Below are 10,102 nucleotides of genomic sequence, written 5' to 3' on the forward strand. Positions count from 1 at the left end.
AATGGAGTGTATCCAGTTAGTGCAAGGCAATTAAGAATCTTACAATTTAACTGTTGGAGTAAGACAGTGAGAATATTGACCTAGGAGCCTTTAAGAATTTCTAGGTGATATTCATACATAAAGAATTAACAGACACATGAGCAATTAAGAATTCATGTACATATTTAACCCTAAGGACAAACATTTACAGCAGCAAAAATTGAGCACAAGGTGTAATAAAACAAATCTTGTACTATTCTTTCTTTTTTACTGCTAGCTTAGTGTGAGGTAAGTATGATTTGATAAACATAAGAAAACAAGAACAGAGTTTTGAAGAAAACTTGTTATCTCATCAGACAGCACAGGAATTCTGCATCAACACATGGAGCATCCTCCAGACATCAAATAATTTCCAGAAATCACTGAGCTCATCCAGCCCTTTGTATTAGATAATTGAAAGTGTACAATACAAGTCTTCTCATAGAGAAAATTACCAACCCCTTATGAGTTACTCAGGGGAGTTTATATACAAAATTTACATCAAAAATATCAACGAAATGAGTTAATATCTCATTTATGATATGCTAATCTCCAAAATGCAGTAGCTGAAGGAGTGAATGCAGCCGAAATTCCTTTATGCTTCAGCTGTCAAATAGTCAGAAGATATTTGGTCTTTATGGCTGTTAGAGTCGGTTGGAGATGCGCTGTTCAAAACTTGGCTAGCTATCATATTCTTATGTGATGAGTCATTACTCAACTGCTTTTTTTTAAATGCTAACCCCTTTTTGTTGTTTGTCTTGTAGTGACCTGGAGCTGGCAGTGACCAAACAGCTGGACTTACCGTGGCAAAATCTGAAGCATAAACTGCCACCAATCCTCCTTAGGCATTTGATACCTTCGTATTTTAATCAATGTTTCCTCTGCCTCTGTATGTTTGTAAAGATTGGGAGGAGTCTCAAACAGGTGATTCACCTCATTCTCAATGTAGAACATGCCTTCAAGTTTTTCATATAAACTCTGTCCTGTAGGAGGCCCTGCTGGTTCAGATGTACTGCCAGATGCAATAATCTGATTCTCAATAGTGGTTGCCATTCTATTGGCCATTTGATCTAGGGAGATCATCTTTCCAGCACCACTTAGCAAGCTGGGCAGGCCTTTTGTTTGCAGCACTCCCATTTTGGCCTTGTATTCCTCCACATCTCCTTGCATTTCAAAAAATTTCCTCTCTACTGTTTGTATATAGTTTCTTAGAGTTAGTGCCTTCTTGGCAGAGAGGACAGCTTTTGTTCTATTTGGAATGCCTATGGCTGCCAATTCTTCCCTTTCCTGTCTATTCAGGAAGTCTATCATCATGTTTGCCTGTTCTGTTTTGTTACCTAGTACTGTCTTGGCCTTCTGAATTTCCGCTTGTGCTTGGCCCATCAAATCCATCTGCTCATGTATCATTTTTATTGACCTCCACTGTTGTTTGATGGATTGGCCAATTTTAGCCCATAGGATTCTCTTTATGTCAGCCATAGCTGTCTCTAGATTCAGCTCCTTTTCTAAGGCCTTTATCTTGTCTCTTTGGGCCTTTATTTCTTTGCCCTGTTCTGCTACAGTCATTTTGGAGTTGGTATACTTGGAGTCCAGTTCTGCCAATTTTTCCTTGGCCTTCTTTATTTCGTCTGCTTGGAGCTCCATTGCTTTGACGGCCTTGGTCAATTATTCTACACTTGGACCAGCATCTGGGGCTGCTGCTGTTCCTGCTGCTTCTGCTGTAGGGGGCACTGCTACCCCTGAAGTTGTTGTTGTTGTTGATGTAGTTGGAGGAGCTTGGGAAGTGGAATCTGCTTGTTTTTCCTGTAATATTCCTTCCAGCTCTTTCTCCAGTTCCCTAATCCTTTGGTCTTGCTGCATTAGGAGGTCTAGCTGGTCCTCAGCCCGTTTTTGCTTTTGGAGATCTGCTGTTTGAGGGTGCTCTGTGGGCTGCAGCTTAAACCTCTTCTTCATTGCGTTCAAGTCATCATCTTTTTTCTTCAGGAGGGCCTTTACACCCGTTGGATCACTAGGATCATGTCCTAGATCGATGATGATCTCCTCCAGGGACTTTATCCTGTTGTCTTTGGCTTGGGATGACAATCTCTCAAAATCCAACTGGGTGTTGGTGTTTTTGAGGGACTCCTTCAGCTCATGGGCCAAGGTGGCCTTCTCTATTAGGGTCGTATAGACCATCTCTCCAGTTTGCCTGTGGAGTTCAATCTGATCCATGGGATGTATATCCCTGGCTAGGACCTCCACCCTTGTCTTTATGAAATCTGCAGGTGTCTTAGGCTCCGGCCCCATTGGCTTGAAGTGGCTCAGGAGCAGTCTCTCCTCCTGAATGTCAAATACCGACAATAGTCTCTCTTGCTGGGCTGGTGTTGCATCAACGAATTGCTTGTAGACTTCGGCCCTTAGCAGCTCATTCTGAGCTTTTATCTGTTTGAAAGAAGCCCTGGTGCTTTTGGGCTTCTTGGCCAGCTGGGAAGAGGAGGACACCTCTAAGCCATGTTGTAAAGTTTGCTCCTGCTGAAAGGAGCTTGTACCTGTGTGTTGACTGCCCTCCTTGTCTTTTCTTTCACTCTCTAAGACATCATCAGTAATGTCTTCTACCTCTGGGGAGTCTGCTCTTTGCCTTTTGGCTTCTGGCTGGTGGGAGGATCCACTGAGAGGAGTGGACTCTTCTCTATCTCTTTTAGTTCCCCTGTCCTCATGTGCTGGGGTCTGTAAGATTGGGGCAGTTACTGGCTCTTTTTGTGGAGGTGGAATTTGCAGTGTTGGAGCTGCTGGTAGCTGAGTCTGTGGAGGCACATTTTGCCCTTGCTGCTGTTCTTGTTGCTGCCCTGTTTGCTGCTCTGCTTCAGGGGCGGGCTTTTCTTTTGTTACCTCCTCTTATGTGCCCATTATACCCTTGCCTTTATCTAACACTGGTGCTGATGTAGAAGGTGCCTGTGGTGCAGTCTTTGTAGTCGAGGTCCCTTCTCCTATTGAATAAGGCGGTCTGAAAGGTACCTGCTGCACATAGTCCAGGTCAATAGTCTTTTCAAGCTCCCTCCTACTCTTTAGCATTCTCTCTTCCTCAATTAGATTTTCAACTAGAGTGTCCATCTGCCATTCTTGCAGGTTGGCATATTTTTCAATGTGAGGGTAATGGCAATGTTTAATGCCTATCAGCCTATACTTGTTTCTTCTGGCAGTGATGAAACCTTGAGGGTCATAATGGACCCACCGAAAGCTATAGGATAACTTGTATTTATCCTTGAGGATTAGGTCTGCCTCTTCCCACCCTTCTTTTTTGTTCATGATGAAGGGGCCTAACTCGTGTTTGAACTTGAGGTGGGCCTTCTTTTTGGCGCTGTGGAAATGGGTGAGGTCTGACTGAATCAACTGCCTGTAATATTCTAAGGCAAATAACCTCATAGGTACATATTTTGGGAGCCTGTATGGACAGAACTCACAGCCATAGATCCTAATGACAGTATGGTTCTCATATAGGTACCAGTCACCTATTTTATATTTTCTAGAAAGATGCAGGGCTTTCTTTATCTCATTTGACACCCTGGGAGGAGGGGACTTCATCAACAGGCAGGAGACTGGGTATACAAATTGGTCAACAAATTCACAGTAAGTATAGGGTGAGTTTGTGACCTTATGAAAGACAGAGGTCCAGAAGATAACAGATCTTCTTTCCCCTTTGTGATCCAGCCTTCTGATGTAGCATGGGAAGGCTTCAGAGTGGTAGTACATGAATAAGTGGTAAATATATGCTGAGTACATGAATACCCCCTGCCTGTCCACCTTGCTCAGCTGATCATGAATCTTATTGGCAATGAACTTAGCAAAGTTATATTTCCTGGCAGGGGGTTGCCGTGGGCTATATGCAGATAGCAATACCAGCATCGTTCTGTCCACATGCTCACTGTTTTTGTATCCCAGCACATAGGCAATCATGTCCAGTAAAAGCCTGCCTATATCATTGAAATGGATACCCAGGTAGGGAGGTGGCTCTGTAGGCTGGCACTCAGGTCTCATGAAATCTCTGGTGACCCTTTGAATTTCCTCACTGGTCATCCTTTCACCAGTCTCTATCAAATAGATCAAGGAAAATGGGATTAGCAATTCTGTCTGATCAAAATGTAACATCTTGTTGATAGACTCAGCATTTATGTAGAAAAGGATTCTTCCAGATGGAGTGCTAACAGTTCTGTGCTGCACATTATAGTTTTCAGCACATAGGTGAATGATCTCAGGGAAGATATTTACAGCTGGGAGACAATAATATGGTAGGTTTGACTCCCATATCCCATGTGTGCCATGACCATCCTTATAGTCCTCTCTCAACTGACTGAAAGTTTGTAAGAAATCCCTGTTGCCCTCAAAGTCTTCAATAAGACAGTCCTTGTCAACCAATGGCAAGACCTCCAGCTCTCTATTTGTTGGATTCAATGGAGCTACACTGAGGGATGAGGATGCAGAAGCAACCATTGTAAAGCTTGATTTGAAATAAGGTGATGGCGATTGTTAGACCAAGTCTGAAGCGTTTTTTCTCAGTGAAAATGCAAGCTAGTCTGTGCAGTTTGCTGCAACCTCTCAGGGATGTGAACTGCCAGGGGTAAGTTGCAGAGGTAATGAGGTTTCTTTTGGTAAGAATGCAGGTGGCCTGTACTCGGCAAAAGGGAACAATGTCGAGCAGCTCGAGGACAATTTTATGGTTTCAGCCCGTGGAATGACCGCTCTAATGTTGAATTATAGTTCAGGGGTGGTGCAGGTTGCTTGGGCTTACTTTAGGTAACCAGCAGAGTTGAATTTAGGATTTTTACCAGTCTTTTAATGGTGAATTTACAGAGAATTGGAATGCATGGGCAAAAGTGGGGAAAAACTGGTGAAATACCTGGAACACTAGCTTGGAAGCCTGCGGGCCGGGCTATGGAGGTTAAATGCCGTCGAATTCTGGACTTGTAGCGGTCGAAATGTTGAATTTGATGGCTGGGGACAAATTTCGCGGCAGCTAGTCGACAACGGCTACTTCCTTTGCGCGTGAAAATGACCGAAAACGGCTCATTTGGTCGTTTATAACGTTAAATTTGGAAAAAGTATGTATTTGGCGCTTTTCCGCCGATGACGTTAGCATGACGTCATGGCGGGGCCCGAGTACGGAGGTGCGTGGCTGCTGAGGTGTGAGCCAGGGTGGCAGGACACGGTGGCGGGTGAATAAGGTGGCAGGGGTACGTGGAGGATCACATGGCGCGGGGTGGGCGAAAGGTACTACGTCAGGATGACGCAATGATGACATAAGGGATGGCGGTATCAGAATAGTGGTAAGCGGGTTCCCCGCACCGCATTTGCTGGTGAGTGGTATTGGGGAGGGGGGCTCCGAACAACCCCGGCGATTGACACGCGTCCAGGGTACGGAGCGGGAAACCACTTTCCCCGGACGCTAAAGGTCGGCAGGTCGGGGGACGAAAGTGACCGCCCACCGTTAGATCTGGGCGGCGAAGATCGGACGGCTGGCGGGTCCTCCGACGGATCGTGCAGGTTGGGGGGGGGGCCCGCCTGCCCATTATAATATTCAATTTAATATTTCGGGCGGAGAACTATAGGAAAGTGGGTTTGTCATGTGTTTTGGGATTTTTTCGGGTTTTCAAGGGTTTTTTGAGGGTTTTTATAAGGACAAAGGGGTTTATAAGGGTGATTTTAGCAAGGAAAAGAAGGGGTTTTTTGTGTTTTTGAGCAAAGGGACGGTGATGGCTGAGGGAAGAGGTTGCTGCTCATAACCAGAGGTTATAGAAGCTCCAAGATAGGGTTGACCACAGTCCCAGATGGACTAAAGTCTCCCTTGACCATCTATTTGGCTATAGTGCCAAGAGGAGGATATGTACATAGTGCTGGGATTTATATACCTTAGTGTTATTTATAGTAGGGAAAGGGGGAGATAGGGGATTTAGATAGTAGAGTTAGTGGTTAAGATGTATGAGAGGGTAAATGAAGGGGAAACCACTAAGTTTATTTGAAATTTACTTAGTTTAGGGAGTAGATCAAAATGAAAAGAATTTTACACAGGAAATGTGGCTTTTAAATGAACAAGAATCATCATAAAACCTTAGAAATTTCTCATCAATCTCCATGGATGAGGGGATGTCAGTAAAAAGAGTGGAAGGGGAATTCGGGGAATTAGACATGCTCCTTTGCCTTGCTTTTCTTATTTAACCAGCAAGATTCAATCTGGAATGAGTACCACTTCTGCAACCCCATCTACTTACCCAGCTACTGTGCCTAGCATTTTTTATTTCTTCTTGGAGGGTGCACTTGGACTTGCAGACCCTTACTTGCCTTTTCTTTTATTTGGCTTTTTCTTTTGTTTTTTCTATCTACTTCTACCCTTATTTCTTCCAAGGTCCCAGATTAAGCTGTTGGGAGCCTTTTCTTCTCTACCTGAACTACTTGTCTGCCAAGATTAAACAGTTTGGACAGACTTCCTTCTCTAATCTACAACTGCAAATTTAAACCATGGAATGATCCAGATTAGACTGTTGGACCATCCATCAAAATTTTAAGTCCATACCAAGCTATAAGCACAGATTGGATTCTCTTGGAAATATGTGATCTTTGAATCATCAAAGCAGAGCATATTTGGACCTCTCATAGCCAATCATGAAATATGAAACCTATTGGTATAGGTAGCTAACAGTGGCTCCACATGGGGATGGTGTTTCATTTGAAAGACCAAGAACAGCAGGTCAGATTGCCTTGCTCCTTGGTTGCTCTTGCCCATTTTGTAGTTTGCTGCTTTGAAGTGCCAAAATTGTGTGCTTATCTTCTTGGTAGACCTCTGATTCTATTTACCTTTTGCTGGCAGTCAATAAACTTGTAAAACTGCATTTTTACAATCTAAAACAGAAAACAATATATACACCTGCATATATACAAGGGAACCCAGACTGCACTCATGGGTAATATTCAAAATAGTGCTTGAGCATCCTGCCATTCACAGGACCTTCATCCAAGTCAGTTTCATTAAGGCTTTTCAGGAAATAAGTATTGTTACCTTGCACTGCTTGGACAGCAAATGGTCCTCTCCATAAGGAATCAAATTTTCCATGTTTTCCTTTGTCTTCTCTTATTGCATCCCACTTGAGGACTTTGTCTCCCACACTGAAATCTTCTGCCTTAATTCTTCTATCGAAGGCCTTCTTTAATTTCTCTTGTAGAACTTGAACTCTGCTGAAAACTTGGTCTCTAGTTTGCTGCAGACATATGATTTGATTGATTCTTCTTTGCATATCATTTGGTTCAGCTTGGCTTTCTTGAAGAAGCTTCATAACAGGCACTCCTAGTGATGAGGGGAATTTGGCTTCTAGTCCATAAACCAACTCATATGGGCTGGTCCCAATTGATCTTTTGGTTGTTAGTCTATCTGCCCATAGGGCATTCACAAGCTTCTTATGCCAATTCTTTTTGTTCTCTTCAAGTACTTTCTTTATGATGTTTACTAGACTTTTGTTTGATGATTCAGCAAGGCCATTTCCTTGGGGATAGTAGGCAGTGGAATGGCCCAGAGTGATGTGAAATTTATGGCAGAAGTTCACCATTTTCTTAGATCTGAAAGCAGCAGCATTGTTTGTTATTATTTTGTCAGGACAGCCAAATCTAGCCAATATGCTATTCTCCAGGAACTGAATAAATATTGAATCATTTGCTTGTCTGCACGGGGCAGCTTCAATCCACTTAGTGAAGTAGTCTGTTGCTGTTAAAATCCATCTGTGTTGGCCTGAAGATGAGGGATGAATTTCCCCAATGAAGTCCAATCCCCATTGTTGAAAAGGTCTCTCTGTTGCAATAGGCCTTAAAGGAAGTGGCAGCAACTGTCTCTTTCCCTCAAACACTTGACATTTATGACATGAGGTGATGAATTTCTTGACATCAGAGAAAATGGTGGGCCAGTAATATCCAACCCTTAGTATCTTGTCCACAGTGGACTTCCAGTACAAGTGTCCACCACAGTCACCTGCATGAAATTCTTTTATGATATTGTTTGCTTCATTTTCAATTAAACAGTGCAGCAATATACCTTCATGGTTTTTCCAAAGCAGATTGCCATCCATCACACAAAATCTTGAGGTTTTCATTTTTAAGAATCTACACTTAGTTTTGGACAGTCCTGGGGGAGCACACAGGTTTTGTAACACATAACAGATATCTGAATACCAGGGGGATTGTTCAAAGGCTACATTGATCTTTGGAGTCGCCAGCTCCGGTTCACTGTCCAGCTGGTTAATGTCTAAGGCTTGAAAATTTGTTTCTGTCATTAATTTAGCCAAGCCTTGGCCTTTTATTAGTTTTGTAGGTTTTATCTCAATGTCAAATTCCAAGATGTTGGCAATCCATTTTCCTCTTCTGCCCTCTAAATTTTCTTGGGTGAGAATGTCTTTGACAATAGGACTTGGCACATATGCTATAACATGGGAATAAAGGATATAAATCCTAAAGTCTTTAATTGCTTTGACTAAAGCATAAGCTTGCTTTTCCATGATTTGATACTTTAAAGGTGCATCTCTAAGAGCTTTGCTAAAGAAAGCAATTGGCTTCTCATTACCTTGGTCATCTTTTTGTAATAGGACAGCAGCAATAGTATGCTGGGAGGCAAAAGAGAAAATGATAAATTCTCTGTCAAACTGAGGATTGGTCAAGACTGGGGTTTGGGTAAGGGCCAATTTTATACCTTCAAAGGCTTGATTGGCTTCAACAGTCCATTTTACTTTTGAATCTTTCTTTAGCATGTTATTTAATAATTTGATTAGCTCTGCTAAGTTTGGGATAAACCTTCTCAAGAAATTGATTTTTCCCAAGAATCCTTGCAACTCTTTGACATTTCTTGGGTGGGGCATTTGTAGGATAGCTTGTATCCTATCTGGGTCAATTCTAATGCCATCTTTAGAAATGATGTGGCCCAATAGCTTACCTTCCTCTAAACCAAACAGGGATTTCTTGGGATTTAAGGAAATTCCATATTTTCTGCATTTAAGGAAGATCTGTCTCAAATGTTTTATATGTTCTTGGTCTGATTTTGAGAAAGGTGTAAGGTCATCCAGGTAAATGACTAAAAAGTCATGAATCTCTTTGGCAAAGGCAATATCCATTGCTCTTTGAAAAGTTGCCCCTGCGTTTTTCAATCCAAAAGGCATCTTTACATATTTGAAAGTTCCCCATGGGGTTGTAAATGTTGTTTTGTCCTGATCATCAGGGTGAACTAAGATCTGGTTGAAACCTGAGAATCCATCAAGTAGAGAAATTCTGGAAGCCCCCACTACTCTCTGCAAAATGTGATCCATCTTGGGTAAGGGGTAATTGTCTTTGAGGGATACTTGGTTCAGATTCCTCAAATCCACACACAGCCTAATTTCACCAGTCTTCTTTCTTGTAGGGACTAGGTTAGAGATCCATTCAGAGAATCTGATTGGTGCTATGATGCCTGCCTTGAACATTTTTTGTACCTCTTGTTCCATTGCTGGGAGAAGCATAGGATTGATTCTCCTCAGTTTTTGTTTAAAGGGCTTTTGATCAGGTTTGAGAGGGATAGTGTGTTGGATTACAGAGGTGTCATAGGACTTTAGGTCCTCATAGCTCCATGCAAAAACATCCTGGAACTCTTTGAAGAGGTCAATGTATTTGGGCTTTTGATCAGGAGGTAAGGAAGCAGATAATTTAATTATCTTGGGCTTCTCACTTGTACCTATGTTGCACTCTTCAATGGCTGCATTTTTGGTTTTCTAGGGATGTCATTTGAGTCAAAGATGTCTTCTAGTGGAGTTAGGCCCGTTGGAAGAAAATTGTCTTTCAGGTCTATGATTTTAGTTTTAGCATTGGCCACCTCTTCATAGATGATTTGTTGAATTTGCTGAATGTTTTCCTTGTTGAAAATGGTTGGACTCAGCATTAGTTTTGCAGTTCTGGGTGATATTGGGTGAGCAATCTGTTGAAACTGTATTTGTGATGGACTTGCTCCATCAAGTATTTGTGATTGACTTTATGTCTCAAGTATTTGTGATTGACTTGCTGTCTCAAGTATTTGTGATTGACTTGCTGTCTTAGTGTCAATATTTAG

The sequence above is a fragment of the Pinus tabuliformis genome, chromosome 8 (assembly GCF_031772625.1).
Source record: "Pinus tabuliformis cultivar Carrire ecotype Pingquan chromosome 8, CPIR1, whole genome shotgun sequence".
Lineage (NCBI taxonomy): Eukaryota > Viridiplantae > Streptophyta > Pinopsida > Pinales > Pinaceae > Pinus > Pinus tabuliformis.